This window comes from Amblyomma mixtum, chromosome 3 (assembly GCF_055824585.1).
Source record: "Amblyomma mixtum isolate Tamu chromosome 3, ASM5582458v1, whole genome shotgun sequence".
Lineage (NCBI taxonomy): Eukaryota > Metazoa > Arthropoda > Arachnida > Ixodida > Ixodidae > Amblyomma > Amblyomma mixtum.
The window spans coordinates 410,570,453-410,578,290 of NC_143014.1; the positions used below are offsets into that span (position 1 = coordinate 410,570,453).

At 53.9% G+C, this 7,838-nt stretch overlaps 2 pseudogenes; both read right to left on the reverse strand.

Moving 5' to 3' along the window:
- Window positions 1-1,606: 1,606 nt before the first annotated feature.
- Window positions 1,607-4,549, reverse strand: LOC149357648 (uncharacterized; annotated as a pseudogene).
- Window positions 4,550-5,382: 833 nt separating this feature from the next.
- On the reverse strand, window positions 5,383-7,173 carry LOC149357649 (uncharacterized; annotated as a pseudogene).
- Between the last annotated feature and the right edge of the window lie 665 nt (window positions 7,174-7,838).

Sequence of the window (7,838 nt, forward strand, 5' to 3'; positions counted from 1 at the left end):
ATGTTGCATAAATTATTGGTACCTCACAACAGAAAAAAATAAAATAATACTTTTTACTCTAACGCGAAACATATCTGCGAAAAGAAATGCATAGTTGCCATGATGAGCACAAACGTCTGGCCACAATGCATCAAATATTTGAAAGCTCAACAACAATGTCTTTGTTGTAAGCTTGGAACTCACACTGTTTTCCTTGCTGCAGAAATGAGGTTCCTTTTGTCTCAGCAAATAATAAGTTCCCACTAAGCATTTTAGTACAAGCGGGAAGTGATAGTTTGGTTCAGAAATCTGGCCACCAACGTTATTCACGTAAGTCTGGCAACAAAGTAAAAAATTTGAAACAAATGTTAAATATTGTTATAAAATAATTATGCAGCTACAAATTTTGAATTTATAAAACACAGAACATATCCGCGAATAGAAATAGCTGCCATTATGAGCACAAACGTCTGGCCACACTGCATAAAAAATCTGAAAGCTCAACAACAATGTCTTTGTTTTAAGATTGGAACTTACGCTGTTTTGATTGCTGCGGAAATGAGGCTGTTTTTGTGTCAGCAAATAATATGTTGCCACTGAGCATTTTTAGTAAAAGTGGGAAGTGATAGTTTTCGTTCAGAAATCTGGCCACCAAGGTTATTCACGTAAGTCTGGCAGCAGTCTAAATTTTGAAACAAATGTTAAATTTTGTTATAAAATATTTATGCAGCTGCAAATTTGGAATTGATAAAATTTGTTTAGTTTGCATCGTTGCACATAATCGTTTGGTGTAATTTTTAGGCATTTGAAGCCCATAACTTCTACTAGACTTGTGCACAACTCTGCAGGGTTGTCGCCAGTTGGTTCAGTGACTCTCGCTGTCAGGGGTTCGGTGATCGCGCGATTGATTGATTCATTACAAACATCTTTATTTCTTCAATGTTCTCAGAACATGTGGGTGGGCCGCCTAGTGCGGTAGTCCACTGGCTGCTGCTGCTGCGCTGGCCCTCCCCACATGACAGTAGACATGATATGATAAGTTACCACGTGGTTTGAGCGTTATCTTCTGCTCCACCAGCAAGAGAAAAATTTAACCGGTCGTAATTGGCTATTGATCGTTGATTATCCCAAAACGTACCTATACACTATTAGAAATACATTCGGGAAGGACATAGTAGTTTAGGACGCTTATAATATTCAAAACACACACCGTGAAATACTCAAGCCTATTAGCTTTTCCCTTCTCCTGAAAGGCGACCAGTTCGGCTCTGAGTTCAACGTGTGAGATCGGTTCACTAGAAAAATGTCATCCTACTGCTTGCTGGGCCGCAAGCAGTAGGATATTGACGTGCCACTGGTCGGTATCGGTCAGCTCCGTGGGTGGGCGTCCTGCCTTGGTACGGAACAAAGTGAGAAACGACTGCCCTACACCAATACTCCGGAAGAGCCCCGTCTTCGCAAACCAGACCTGCTGTAGGAGAACTTGGCATTGCTCAGCGCCCAAGTTGCACGAAGGACTTCTTGGCGACATCCAGTCCGGGTGTGCTGCGAGAGAGAGAGAGAACAACTTTTATTTAGAAAGCCTGCAGAGTCTGTTAGGCTCTCTCCAAGCAGGGAGGACAAGCTTTTACCGCGACGCGGCCACTACGCCAATCTCGTGCGTTGTGCTCCTTGAGGTCTTGTTACGTCCCTTGCTACTTCCGCGGGTTCGAGAGGGCCGCCGCCCCCTTCCTGGGGTTGCCGCCCCCCTCTCCTCGGTTTCGCTCGGTCGCTGCCTCTCGAAAGCTGCCGAGACCTGCTGGACGGCCTTGAGTTGTGTCTTTTGATCACAGCTCCTCGTTGCAGCCTCTAGCTGCGTCGGGATCGTCGTCTTCTCGCTGGCTTCGCGCGGATTTACGCTACAGTCCCAAAGGATGTGAGCCGCGGTGGCTCTCTCCTTCACGCACAGTCTGCATATGTCGCTCGCGTGCACACTCGGACACACGTGCTTAGCTAGCACCGGGGTGAGCAGGGACCCCGTCTGTAACTGTCTATATAACACTGCCTCCTTCCGGGTAAGCCCCGGGTGAGGTGGCGGCATAGTCTGTCTGTTCAGTCTGTACCATTTCACTATTTCGTTGAAGGTGGTCATCTTGTCCTTGGCACTGCGCCGCGACCAGGACTCCGAGTCGGCCGTGCTTTCAGCCGCGCGGTTGGTTAGTCCTCGCGCGGCCGAATTGGCCATCTCGTTGTGGTTCACGTTTCCGCGTTCCGACTCGTCACTGCCCATGTGGGCCGGAAACCACTTGATCACCACAGGACTGTTGCGTCCGATGTCTTCGGCCTTGCGCTGTATGCTCGCGGCCTCACTACATACCCTACCCTTGGCGTAGTTCTTCACTGCCGTTCTAGAGTCACACAATACTGTAGTACATCCGGGGTCGGAAACAGCCAAGGCGATGGCCACCTCCTCCGCCCGGTGCGCTTCTCGAGTCCGGACGCTCACCGCGGTCTTCGTTGCACCCGTCGATCCCCGACAACCACCGCCGCGTATGCGTCGGTGCTCCCTTGATACTCTGCCGCGTCCACGTAGGCGGCGCCTTCTTCTCTGGCGTGGAGGTCCACGAGAGCCCTGGCCCTCGCCAACCACCGCTCCCTGTTGTGCTCGGGGTTCACGTTCTTCGGGATCGGGAAGACCCTGAGCTTTCTGTTGATGCTATCTGGTATAGGTACGTCTTTCTGCTGCTTACCTTCCCTCGGTTCGAGGCAAAGGTCCCGCAGTATCTGTCTTCCGGTTCTCGTTTCGGAGAGACGCTCGAGTTGCGCCGTTCTCTGTGCTTCGGCTATTTCGTCCAGTGTGTTGTGGACTCCCAGCGCCATGAATTTTTCGGTGCTCGTGCCCCCGAGGAGTCCGAGTGCCGCCTTATACGCCTTGCGTATGGTGGCGTCTATCTTGTTAAGTTCACTCGGCCTCCAGTTGTGGAAGGCGGCCACGTACGTTATGTGGCTAACTGCGAAGGATTGAACGAGCCTAGTCAGGCTTTCCTCCTTCATCTCCGCTTTTCTGTTGGACACCCTCTTGATGAGTCTCATTGCCGCAGCCGCCTTGCCCGCGAGCTTGTTGACCGTGTCACCGTTGACTCGGTTTCGCTGGACGAGCAGCCCGAGTCCGAATCTTCTCGACCTGCGGTATTACCTGTCCTCCCGCCGTCTTGACCGTGATCTTGGGACGCTCGTACTTGACTTCCATATTCTTTCTTTTCCTGCACGATCCTTTCGGGGGAATCACCAGCAGTTCTGACTTGGCCGGGGAGCAAACGAGTCCAGACCCGTCCAGCTGCTCCTCGATGGCGTTGACCGCTTCTTGCAGCGTTGTCTCGATGTGTCCGTCGCTTCCTCCCGGTACCCATAGCGTCACGTCGTCGGCGTAGATGGTGTGCCGGACTCCCGCTACTCTTTGTAGCCGGGTGGCCACCCCGATCATCACGAGGTTGAAGAGTAGCGGGGAGATCACCGACCCCTGCGGAGTTCCGACGCTGCCCAGCTTCTTCTCTTTGAGCTGTAGGTCTCCCGCACAGATTTCGGTGGTTCGTTCCGTCAGGAAGTCTTTGATGTACTGGTATGTCCTCCTGCCCATGTTTAGCCTGGATACTTGGGCCAGGATAGCCGAGTGCCTCACTTTATCAAAGGCGCTCTGCAAGTCCAGCCCGAGTACGGCTCTGTTGTCCTTGGTGCCCGTCGTATCGTCGATGATCTCGTTCTTCAGTAAGATCATGGCGTCTTGCGTCCCGAGTTTGTTCCGAAACCCGATGATGGAGTTTGGGTAAAGCTCCGATTCTTCCAGGTAACGCTGCCACCTGTTCATGAGAACGTGCTCGAGGACCTTTCCCACGCACGAAGTGAGTGAGATCGGCCCAAGGTTCTCTATGTTGGGCGGCCTGCCAGGCTTGGGGATGAGGATCGTCTTGGCTGCTTTCCATTGCTTGGGTAGCCTTCCTTCTTGCCAGCACTTGTTGTAGAAGTTCGTGAGCGTTTCGATGGCCGCTTCGTTGAGGTTCTTGAGCGCTCTGTTGGTCACTCGATCGGGACCCGCGGCAGACCTTCCATTGAGTTCCTGCAGGGCAACTCTTACTTCCCACGTCTGGATGTCGCGATCTAGCGTCTCGTTCTCCTTGCCTTGGTAATCCGGGTGTCTTTCCGTGGGGGTGGTCGGCAGGTACTTGGCGTCCAAGCGCCGCTTGACCTCGTCCTCCCCGTGTTCGCAGATTGCCTTGTGTAGGATCCTGGCCAGGTTGTTGTGTTGGTGGCCCTTGGTCTTGGTTTCGTCGAGGAGGTGCCGCAGCATGTTCCACGCCTTGCCCTTGTGCATCTGTCCGTCGGCTTCGTTGCAGGCCTCGGTCCACTGTTGGGTGCATAGCACCCTGCAGTGGACCTCGATCTGCCTGTTGAGCTCGGCGATCTTCTTCCTTAGACTTCGGTTGGTTCGTCCCTTCTGCCACCTCGCCTTTATGGACTGCTTGGCTTCTATCAGGTCGGCCAGCCGACTGTCCATCTTGTCTATCCATTCGTCCGTCTCTAGCTCTTTGGTGGCTCCTTCCGTCGTCTCAACGACGTTGGCCGCCCATTGCTCGATGTCCGTAATGTCATCTTGCACCTCGGGTAGCGCCTTTCGAAAGGCGTCCCAGTCCGTAATGCGATGCTTTCTTATGCCGGTGTTGCCTTGGCCTTCGAGCAGTGTGACGACCTCTTCGATGTAGTGATCGCTGCCCAGCTCTTGGCCCGTGTTTCTCCATTTCGCTTCTCTTGATCCTCCTTCAGTTTTGATGAAGGTAAGGTCCGGAGTTGTGTCTCTCGGAACAGATGTGCCGATCCTGGTGGGAAAGGCCGGATCCGTGATTAGGTTCAGTCCGACGTCGGTGGCGTCTTGCATCAGCTCTCTCCCCTTGACCGTCGTTCTGTGGTAGCCCCAGTCTTGGCTCGATGCGTTAAAGTCTCCGCACACTACGAGCGTATTGCTTCCCGCGACTGAAGCTGCCTTGTGGAACAGTGCCTTGAATTTCTGTTGTCCGTGGGACGGGTTGCTGTAGACGTTCACCAGGAAAGTGCACTCCCTCCTCTTTTTTCCCGTGATTACTTCCACCGTGCAGTGTTCGATGGCGCTTCTGCCGATTATTTCGTGTTCCACGAAGGTGATCCCTCTCCTAACGAAGGTGCAGACCCCTCTGCCCATGCCCTTGGACGTGTCCCTTTTGCTCGGCGGGCTGTCGTGCGACCGGTAGCCCGGTAGTTTCGGCGTCTCTTCGCTGTGTGTTTCTTGAATCATTATGGCGTCTGGTTTCCTCGTTAGTTGCTGCAAGTGTTGCTGCAGCACTGCTCTCTTGCCGGTAAAGCCCTTGCAGTTCCAGTGCCAGACCAAGAGGTCTCTCACTGGGGGTGTGGATGCTGCTGTACTTGCTGTCCCGTCCATGATTGCTGCAGTTTGGCGGTGATCTGTGCTTCCATACATTGTATTTGTGCCTGTATCTGCGTCTGCAGCTGTGCTTGCATTTGCGCCGTCATGTTCTGGATCGTGCTCTGTATATTCGTTGTCATCTGCTGAACCGTTTGCGCGAGCGCAGTAAGTCGTTCGTTGGTTTCCTTGCTGGTCGCCTCCAGACGGTCGAGTCTGACGTCCTGTTTTTCGATTCTCTCCATTGTCTTTCGTTCCTTGGCGACCTCTATGGCTCTCCTCTTGGGAGCCGGTCCCGCCGTTTTCGTGGCTCTCGGGTCCACCTCGACCTCTAGTTCGTCCTCGGTTATCTCTTCTTGTTCCCTCTCTTGTGCGGGCTTCGGCAGCAGCTGCTGCTGTTGCTGCATCGCAATTAATGTCGTTAGCTTCGCGTTGATTTCCTTGATGGTTGCGTCCTGCTCGGCGATTCTCTGCTTTAGCTTCTCGTTCTCGTCTCTTAGGGCTTTTATTACCATTCCATTCTCTTCTTAGAACTTCTTCGTGGCGTTTTGCGCCGGTGGTTGTCTTTTCTCTGTCATGTTAGCCTTGACTGCTTCGGCCCAGGTGACTCTTTCCTCCGACTGCGACGGTCTGTGGCGGCTGGCGCTCCTGCCTCCCTTGCTGTTGTCCCTCTTGCGGCTGCTGTCGCGCTGCCTCGAATCCCCGCGGGGTCTCTCAGCAGACGGCGCTCGCAGCGGCGGAAAGCTTTTCGGATCCAGTTGTTGCTGCATGGCTTCCATCTTGCGTTCCCATTGCCGTTTTTTGACCACATACGGCATCTTGTACTTGTTTTCGCATTCCCTCTCGCCCGTTGGATGCTGTCCCCCGCAGAGCTTGCACTTGGGGTTGCATTCGCGTTTGTGATCCTCGCTGGGGTTCACGATTCCGCAGTCGAAGCATACTTTGGCATTGGGATTCGGGCATACATCTCTTCTATGGCCGATCCTGCCGCATTGCCTGCACACGTCAAAGTGCTTGCGGTAAAGCCCGCACCTGACTAATATCGAGCCATACTTGACGTAGTTCGGTACTTTTTGTCCAGCGAAGAGTACTATCACTGTGGTTGTATTGCCGATTCTGCGCGCCTCCACCGCTAGCGGGTTGCATGGGTTCACGATGTTTTCGGTTATCTCTTCCGGGGTGTCGTGTACGGCTATGCCTCGGATGACTCCCTTGACCGTGCCGTCCGGCGCCGTTCGGTAGGCGCTGACTTCGTATGCCTTGTCTCCTACGTTTAGGGTTTTGACCTTAGAGTACAGCGTGGCACGCCTCTCGTCCGGGGTGCTGACCACGATGATGTTTTGCTGCGCCTTCGTGCAGATGGTGTCTGCTTTGGCTTCTTCCTTCGTTATTCGAACCGCCGTCATGACGGCCGACATAATTATTGAAACCTCAGTTCTCGCTACGTTGAGACCTCCCCATGGTCTCATGACTATCTTGGTGTCTTCCTTCGGCATGTCTATCGGCATCATCGCCGCTTTCGTTACCGAGGCTGCAACTCTCTTAGGAAAACTGGCCCTAGTCTTGGGTCTAGACTGGCGAGTAGTGGCGGCGGACTCACCGTTTTCCTTGCCGGCCATGATCTGCTTGATGCGCTTGCCGGAGGCCGACCAGCCTTCGGCTTCTTCCGGTGTAATGTCCTCTCCGGGAACTTCAATGGACGTACGCCCGCCGAGACTGCCGATGCTCGGCGCTGACGTTATGTTGTCTCCCATCGACGTGGCCACTTCTATTCTCGGACGCCATCTTGGTCGTACTCGTCGTCGGGTTAGGCCTAGCGGCCGGGCCCGTCGCCACCGGTGGCCGTACTTGTGGTAGGCCGACGCTAGGCCTAGCACCGCACCATAAAAAAGTCCTCGTAAATCGGGAGAATCACGTACCGCTTGGTCAAAACTGGTACCGGTCGATGCCCCGCACCTTCGCGCACACTTTGATACCAAATATATCGCTTTAACTGTAAATTAACACTGCGTTAATCGGCATAATAGCAGGGGCCGATGAGAAGCGCGTCCCCTCCCGTCGGCGACCGCAGCGCCCTCTCGGTGTGCTGCCGCTCATTTTTTCTGCGCCTCCGCGCGCGCGACGACGCCTTTCGGCTGCGAACAACTAGCACCGACTTTTGGAAAGCACGGCGGCCACAGCTCGCGAGCGCCAAGCGGTTTTCCGCACTAGATCTCGCCCCCACAGCTCGCGGCGCATCATGGAGGAAGGAAAATGTCCTTTTTCCATGGTAACTCGGCGTTGAGCGAGTGCGCCGGCGGCCGCCGGGACAGGCGACTGGGAGAATGGAGTGAATAATTTCACTGCGACGAGTTTTCAGTGGGTGGTCGGCTCGACTAGATCGCCTTTATGGCTTTGGAAACAGCAGCACTGACGAAGGTCTACGCAGAGT